This window comes from Eurytemora carolleeae, unplaced genomic scaffold (genome assembly GCF_000591075.1).
Source record: "Eurytemora carolleeae unplaced genomic scaffold, Eaff_2.0 scaffold743, whole genome shotgun sequence".
Taxonomy (NCBI): domain Eukaryota; kingdom Metazoa; phylum Arthropoda; class Copepoda; order Calanoida; family Temoridae; genus Eurytemora; species Eurytemora carolleeae.
In genome coordinates, this window is record NW_019396630.1 from 18,163 (window position 1) to 27,243 (window position 9,081).

The window sequence follows — 9,081 nt, forward strand, 5'->3', positions numbered from 1 at the left end:
TAAGAATAATTCTTTTTAATTTTCCTTTTTTTATGAATGGTTATCTGTGTTCATTAACAATTTCACATTTAACGGTTTATGCGGTTTGATTGTTAACGGATTTTTCCTTGAATTTTCACATACTTGTCATTCATTAACATAGTATTGAACAGCCCTAGGAACTACCTAGGTCTGTCCAAAAATTGAATCAATTTTAAATATTGAAAAGGAATTGGGTCTTTGTTGCAAACTCTTATTTGCTTACAATTATGTAACAAACTCTGATTTGCTAAAAATTGAGTCTTTACCAATCCATATGTCTTTGCAACCCTATGTCCAAGATGTTCGGTAGTTTCTCAAAAGCAACTTCCAAAGATAAATTTTTTTTTTATGTGGCAACTTCCCAAATGTGCAAGATCCCAAGCCACAACTTCCCAAGTCCATCTTAGCTTCACGGCTCCGCCCCTAGCCTCTTCTAGCCAAGCGCTTGCCCCCTAGCCCATTATAGCAACAGCACTTGGCCCCCATTGCAGCCTGCAGTTCTCAGAGGGCCTAACCTAACCTTTGGGAATTGCCGCTTGGGAAATTGCAGAGTTGGGATTTTGCCACTTAGGAAAATGTCATTTGGGAAGTCACCCTTGAAAAAATGTCTTTGGGAAAATACCAAACACCAAAGATCATAAACCTTTGGTATTTGAATTCTGTTAGAACAAATAATCTAAGTTTGATACATCTTAAGGTTCCTCACAGATTACGGAAATATTCAAATAATTAACTTTAAATATTACAATGAAAGGTTCCTGCAGTAAACACAGTATATTATTTAATGAAGAATAATTAATTAATAAAGAGTAATTAAATAAGAAAAAATGGATTATCTATGTTTTAACAAAATGTTCTAAATTTTAAGAAATCAGCTAAAACGATTTTTTTTAAATGAAGGTTTTAGTAAAATTGATGAAAAAATGTTTATTCTGTTGTTTTCAAAAATGTTCATAAAAAAATTGAATAAGAAATGAAAAAATATCTGCATTCTATGAGGGACTGTGTTTAAAATGTCATCTTTAAAACCTTCAAAAGATTATTTATTTTTTGTATGCCAAAAATCAAGTGCAAATAAATATTTAAAAAATTTTGTTCAAAACATTGTTTATCCTGGTTTTTTTACTCACCTCATAAATAACATATTTATGACAATTTTTATATAAGAATTAATCACTTGGTCGATTTTTTGCATTAAGTTTATAATATGAATAAGGTAATTAACCAAGTTGAGGGAGCTATGATTTGGTTTAAATCCTCCAGACATACAGTAACATACAGTAGTAAGCGATTTTATCAATACAACGAAGACAACTTTAGATCTTAATTTTAATTTATATCAAGCAGCATGGATACACACAAACATGGAAGTCAAGAGAAGCTGTCAATTTTAAAAGCTTCTCTTTAATTACTTGACAACTTGTAATTCTAAAAAAGCTTGTTAACAATAAAAAAGGTGTCTCCATTGGTATTATATCATCGCCTATACCATTGTACCTGTACATCATCTCTAGACTATTGAAACAAGCTTAATTGAAAACAAACACCATTTTATTAAACATAATACCTAGTTTGATGCCAATAACAATTGGTATCTTTGTTATTGTTTAAAAGTAAACCTGTTTCTGAGCTGTTCTAATATGACATACAATTTAACACAGAACTTCAAACACACCAAAAGAAATTATAAAATATTGTTTTCTAAACCCATTGATAATGGAATGCTACAGATATTTAGTTTTTTTAATTAAATAAGTTATCTTAAAATATATATTTTACTTTTATTAGAATTTGATTTGATATTACTCAGATAATGTGAGTCAATAAAAAAATTTCTGATTGTGCTACAAGAGTCTTTGTTAATGTTTTCTTATTCAACAGTCATTGTTCAACATTTTAATAGTTCAAATTTACTTACTTGCTGTAGTGCAGTCATAACACTCAGTTGTTGTGGCTGAAAAAAATGATGAAATTTTCCTTTTATAATCATGAAAATTATTATGTCATTATACTTACGTAATACACAATTATAGTCGGACCATTTAACTGAATCAAAAGAGCCAGATTCCTAAAATATGTTGGGAGTAATCATTTTTAAAGTCAACTTTTTATGTATCATGTAGTTAGCATATATAAATAAAACTCAGTTCTGATCTCTAGCAGGTTTCATACAACAAATACTGAATCCTTGTTCAGGACATAAAATTAATTAATTAAATTTAATGTTTCTTGTTTTCGTAGAAGTTCCAATTTCGTATTTCTCTTGATCCCATGTACATTCTAAAATTTACAAGCCCAAACGATTTACACACCTGACATGTTGTCAAAACAAATGGAGTAGCATACCAATCTGAATCAAACACTTCTCCAGGGGGACAAACGTAGGTTATATTAAACCCAATGGGAAGAGCAGGACTCAAGTCTAAATAATGGCTATTTTGTTAAGGAGAAAATAATTTAATAGAATTATTCTTAAAGATTTACATCACTAAAGTTTAGTTTTTTAGAACACCATGAAATATTACTTTTCATATGTAAAATACCCTAATTACCTTTGCCTCCAATCCCAATGAAATTAATGACTACATCACCAGTTACTTTGATCACAGTTAAATTCTCCAAAGAGACAGCATGTAAAACAGAATCATATGGAAGTTCAGTGTTAACTTGAAGATTCCAGCCATCTTGATCACAGCTAAGATTAAAAGTAAATGGTTCGTCAAAATCAATACTTGTCCCATCTCCAGTTGCACCAGCAACCTCAGATTTGATTCCATTGATAACACTGTATCTTTCAATCATTTTTTGTTTTAGGTTTATATTGACATGCAATCCTTCAGAGACAGTGTTTTCCGCAATAGATATTGCTGGAATAGATTTAGCATGGCTTGAAATGCTTCCAATAATCATAAGTTTAATATTCGCTGAGCAGAAGCTCGATCCAGGAAATGGTAATTTCACGGGAATTTCAGGATTATACTGACTGGTTTCTGAGTAAATAATAGTGTCAGAATGTTTAGTTTAAAATTTTTGATGTTGAAAAAAAATGTTTGTTTTTTTTAATTAAATGTAATAACCTGAAACTGTTAGAGGGTTTTTATGATCAGGACGGTAGAAAAGACCTGTATTCCTAGATGGAGCAGGAATCTCTTGACAATGGGTTGCTGAAAATGTTTAAAATTAAACAAAATAAACATAAATATTAAATAAAACAATATTTCCTCTATCCTCATTGAGGCTGAGAACAATGAATATTAACCTTGACAAGGATCCAGTAGAGGAGGTGTCCAGGTTTTATTCCAAGCACACACTGAAGTTGTGGCGGCATACAGTTCTCCGTTAGGTGATTTAAACTTTCCAAAAGGACCACAGGTGTAAAATATTTTTGTCTGGTATTTATAAGAGTGATTCCATTCCCAAGTTCCTGATGGGGGCCTTTGAGGAGGTTCCGTGCAGTTTATTGCTAAATTAAAATATGTTCTTTTTCTTGATTACTACCCAATAAATAACTGAATTTTATACTTACATGGCAAACATCTAGGCCAGAAATCTGGTATTTCCCAGGAACCTCCTGGTAGACAAGTTAAATTCCATTGAACTAAATCTTTGTCTTGCTCAAAGAACAAAGAGTCATTTATACATCTGTATCCAACTGTACTATGAAAATCTACTGGAGTTTCATTCCACAAAGATATTAATGCAGATGATACAGGAGGCTAAAAGTAATATTAAGAAGTATATTTAAGCTATTTAATACAACTAAGTTTATTCCAAACTAGATATTTATAAAAAAAAACTTTTTGAATGTTATACTTTTATCTAAATATGGAAATAAAGCTAATCAAAGAGCAGGGATGGGGTTTAACAAGCAGATCAGTCCAATTACTTATTGTCGCAACCTTTATATGATTTGAGTGGCTTTACCTTAGGTGGATTAATACATTGCACCCAGACACACTCATCAAGAGTATCAGAAGGTGTCCAACTTTTGTTCCAATTACAGCTCATCCATCTTTCATTGTATGTTTTCTTGGTTTCCTTGCTAAAAAACTTTCTGGCAAGTCCACATGCATACCTAATGAAATTTATTAACTTTATAAGGCAGGTTTAACTTAATTTTATAAGATTTAAATCAGTGAGCATGCAAGGCATATATCAAAATTTTGCACTTGCAAAATTGGTTTCTATGTTTAGATGTGCTTGTGGCATGCAACATATAAAGAATTTTAGGAGAACCTTTCTGTAGGGAAATATTTAATTGCCAGCACTTTTTTTTAAATCTATGTTTAACCAATATAAATTTGTCTTACCTGAGATTTGCGCCATATTTTCTTTGAACTCTACTTTCATTACTTGTAACAGATCCATGGGATTTGGATCCTGCATTAACTGTAAAAGTTCCACAAAGTGCTAAAAAAGACATTTTACACAAGTAGTCTGTAAAATATGGATTCAATGACAATATTTCTAAAAAAGTGTAAGTCCAGAGAACCAACTGTTTTTTATTAAAAATCTTTTACCTTGTTTAAATATTTTCATGTGAGTCTCATCATTTTGACCAGCATCATATGTAGAGCTGTTTAGGTTCTTAACCTTCATGATTTCATCAATCATTGCATCTTTCATTGTATCATAAGACAGATTTTTCATTTCAGTTTTACTCTTAATTGTGTCTGTAAGGACTAGGTACATAAACGCAATAGAGCACAACGACCCCTTTGCATTACTGACATCTCTTAAAACAAAAAAGTGAAATTATAGAAAAAAATAGATATATTCAAATAAAAACATGTATTATAAACCTGCTGCTTAGATCCTGAATAGAATGAACACCACTGTCAACATGCTTTCTGAGCTCAGATATAAGAATAGTTTTCATGTCTTCATTTGTGACATTTACCAGATCCAAATGAGATTTCCATAAATTCAATGTAAGAGAACTATAAACACAATTTTGATTCATGACAGAAACATCCCAATCCTGGCAGCGAACTTAAATAATAATTTTATTAAACAAATTATGTCCCTACAGAAAATCCTTTTATTAAGTAATTTTGAAGAAAAAACTTACTGCATATGTAATTCAATAATAACTGATTTTTTTGTTTTTTATCACAAGGAGATTTCCAAGTTTGAACGGAGGTTTCTACTGGTATTGTGCAGTTATGTTTGGAAACACATGTAATTTGAGAAGTGTTGACAACCTAAAGTAATAACAAAAGAAATATCAAATATTCTGCAGCCTTGTGGATTGTACCTGAAGATTTAAGCAATCTGACCCAAGAATAACAGAATCTATATTTCCATTGCACAACTGGTTAGTTCCATGAACTCTTCCATAATAGCCAGATGAAATGTAAACACTCAAGAAGGAAGGACACATTATGTTAACCAAAGCCCCATCTACATTGCAGGATTCTTGAACCATTGCAGGAAATATTGTCGGATTATTTTCAACCAAACCCTCAGATGGGTTAATTGGTGGTTCTGGGCAGAATGTAACTGTAATAAAATATAAATATAATTTGTTAACTGAATCTATTACTTAAATATTTTACCTTCTGTGCATTTTGACCACTGATCATCTGCAGCTGGAGTGTTAAAAAATCCTCTGATTGTACCAGGTCTTGTTCCATCTTGACATTGATACTTAATACTTTCTTGATATTGATCATCTTCAAATTGAAATCCTTTTTCACAGACATATGTAATTTCATCTCCAAAATTAACAGGATCCCCATCCCAATATGTAATTCTTAGGTTAGACATGGATGGTGGTTGTGGGGGCTTTAAACATTGAACCCAGTCACAAGGATCAAGTTCATTGATTGCAGTCCAGTTCTTGTCCCAGAGACATGTCATTCGATATATATCATGATGGTTTCCATTCTTATCTAGAAATTTTCTTGCAGACCCACAGAAATACCTTAAATATCCATCAGTGTAAATTGAGTTAGTGGCATGAGAAGGATTGAACCCTTATCGAACACTGTAAAAAAGTTTTAATAATATTAGACCCAAATAGGTTAAAATAAAAATGTTATGCTTAAGTAAAACAACTTTCATATCAAGAATCCTAAATCACAGTCATAAATAGTTTTAGAAGTCATTACTAAAAAATTTGAAAAATTGATAAATAAATTTAATATACACATTACGTTAGGTTGGCCATGTAATTCCTAGGTATTTCTGTATTATTTCTATCAGATCTGAAGACAGTATGAATCAGATCCTCTGAAGGGTAGTTTATCTTGTCAATAAAAACATGGCCATCATCATTTGGATCTGAATATTCTGGGTCTGACGGAATAGATAAAGGAAGCTTCTCACACTCAATATCTTTAATTAAATAAAATTAAATAAAAAACTGACTTTATTTATATAAGTGTAATTTACCTTCAACACATACTGGCCAATTTTCAGTTTTATTTAGGAAATTAAATGTTCCATTTGGTAGACATAGCATGCTAAATGAGGATTTAGAGTGATCATGCAGAAAAAACTTTGTATGCACTCCATTACTTTTTCGGTTTGAACATCTGTATTCTTTGTTTGAGTTTATTCTTGGAAATTCAGATGTTGATTCTTCTAAAGATGTGTTCAATGGTATATAAAATGGATCTACACAATGGGTTATATAACATTGCTGCAGAGTTGACCAGGGACTCCAATTCTTATTCCATCTACACACTGTAGTAATAGACTCACTGTCTCCTTCCAGATCCCCATTTGTGTCAAATTGCGATCCTTTAGCACATTGGTGTTTTACTTCTGTAGCATAGGTATCTTTGAGCTCAATACCATTCAACCAAGTTTGTGTACCTCCTTTGGTTACATTGGGTGGTTGGCCACAATTCACATTACTTAAGCATGTAGGCCAGTTTTCCCTCTTATTGATAAAATTATAAGTACCGTCAGGTTTACACAACATTGAGAAAGAAGTTTTGTTTCGATCAGATTCAAAGAACTTAGTGTGATTACCATCTGGCTTCTTACCTTTACATTGATACCATTTTTCTCCATTTATAGGTACCCAGCCTGAATTTAACTCTTCTAGATTTGAATCTTCTGGCAATGGTGGAGGACCAGTACAGTGGGTGATTACACATTTTGGTAACTCAGTCCATGGACTCCAGGCTTTTCTCCATTCACAGTTAATTGTAACATTTTCACTGTCACCAACACCATTATTATTTGTATCAAACTTAGATCCCTGGACACATTTATATGTGATATGTGTTCCATATTTATTATCTAGATCAGTTTCATTTAACCATGTCCTGGAGCCATTTACAGGTAAAGAAGGTGGAGTTCCACAAGATATGGTTTCAGAACATTCGGGCCAGGGAGATGGATAAGCATAGTTTCCATCCACACCACATCCTACCTTTAAAAAATCTGTGGACTCCAACTTTAGGGTTGTGTTCTGCTCAAATACCATGTTAGATTTACATTTATACATTATGCTGTTCCCAACAGGAACAAACTTATTATCCCATGTGTAATACAAGTTTAAAGATGGTAATGGTGAATGGGGTTCTAGGCAATGAGTTATTTCACAAGGTGGAAGAGGTAAAGGATCCCAAACTTTATTCCAGTGACAGTCAATGAATCTGTTCATGAAATATTCATTACCGATCTTAAACTGAGACCCTGATTTGCAGGCGTACTTAATCTTGGTTTCATAAAAGGTTTCATTTACAGCTCCCTTTACCCACTCTCTAGTTCCATTTATGGGAACATTAGGGGGAGAACCACAAGATACAGTTTCAAAACATTGTGGCCAATTTTCTGGATACTCAAAGTCCCCAAGGGAGTTACACTTAACACTTAAAGAATTTGGTGCTGATGACTTATTTCTGGTATCACTCTCTAATGATTTATCTGAATCACAGTAGTAGGTATAATAGTTGTCAACCAGTACTTGTTGGTTGTCCCATAGAAATTTATAATTTAGAGATGCCAAAGGAGTGGCAAGTTCTATACAATGTGTTACTTTGCATTCTGGAAGAGTTGCTGGTTCCCAACTTTTCTTCCATAGACATTCTAACACTTTTTCTTGTGTGAAAATATTATATCGTTCGTAAAATTGAGATCCTGGTTTACAAGTATACTTAATCTTGGTCTCATATAGTGTCTCTGGTTCATAACCTTTGATTAGAAAAATTATCAATTTTACCAGTTTCAGAACTAATCTAATTGGTTATAATATAAAAATTCATGTTAAAACAATCTTTAACCCATTTGTGACGGGAAGGTCAATTTTGACCAGGTAAGGTTTTTAATTTTTAGCGCCTTCATTTTTAAACCAAATGTCGTCTCGTTTTATTCCAGATCCTTCCTACATATATGCCAAGTTTTGTACTCTCTAATGCTTTATCTGAATCACAGTAGTAAGTATAATAGTTGTCAACCAATACTTCTTGGTTGTCCCATGTAAAGTTATAGTTTAGAGATGTCAAAGGAGTAGCAGGTTTAATACAATGTGTAACTTTGCATTCAGGAAGAGTTGCTGGTTCCCAACTTTTCTTCCATAGACATTCTAACACTTTTTCTTGTGTGAAGATATTATATCTTTCGTAAAATTGAGATCCTGGTTTACAAGTATACTTAATCTTGGTCTCATATAGTGTCTCTGGTTCAGAACCTTTGATAGAAAAATTATCAATTTTACCAGTTTCAGAACTATTCTAATTGGTTACATTATAAAAATTCATGTTAAAACAATCATTGTTAAAATAATTATCGTACTCAATTAAGTTACATCTTTCTTCATATATTTTTAATTGTTAGAGCTGGCTAAACAGCTAGCCCAAATTGGCTGAAATCTCTTTTCGGGAACCCATGGATACCCAAGCTGGACAAATTTGGCAATTTTTTTAATCCACAGTTTTTACATTTTCCTGGCAGTGATTTTACTACCTACCTTTTATCCATACTCTAGTTCCATTTACTGGTTGATCAGGTGAGGAACCACACAACAATTTTTCAAAACATTGTGGTAATGGTGAAGGGTATTCAAATTCTCCACTACTTTTACAATTTACATAAAAGCGTATT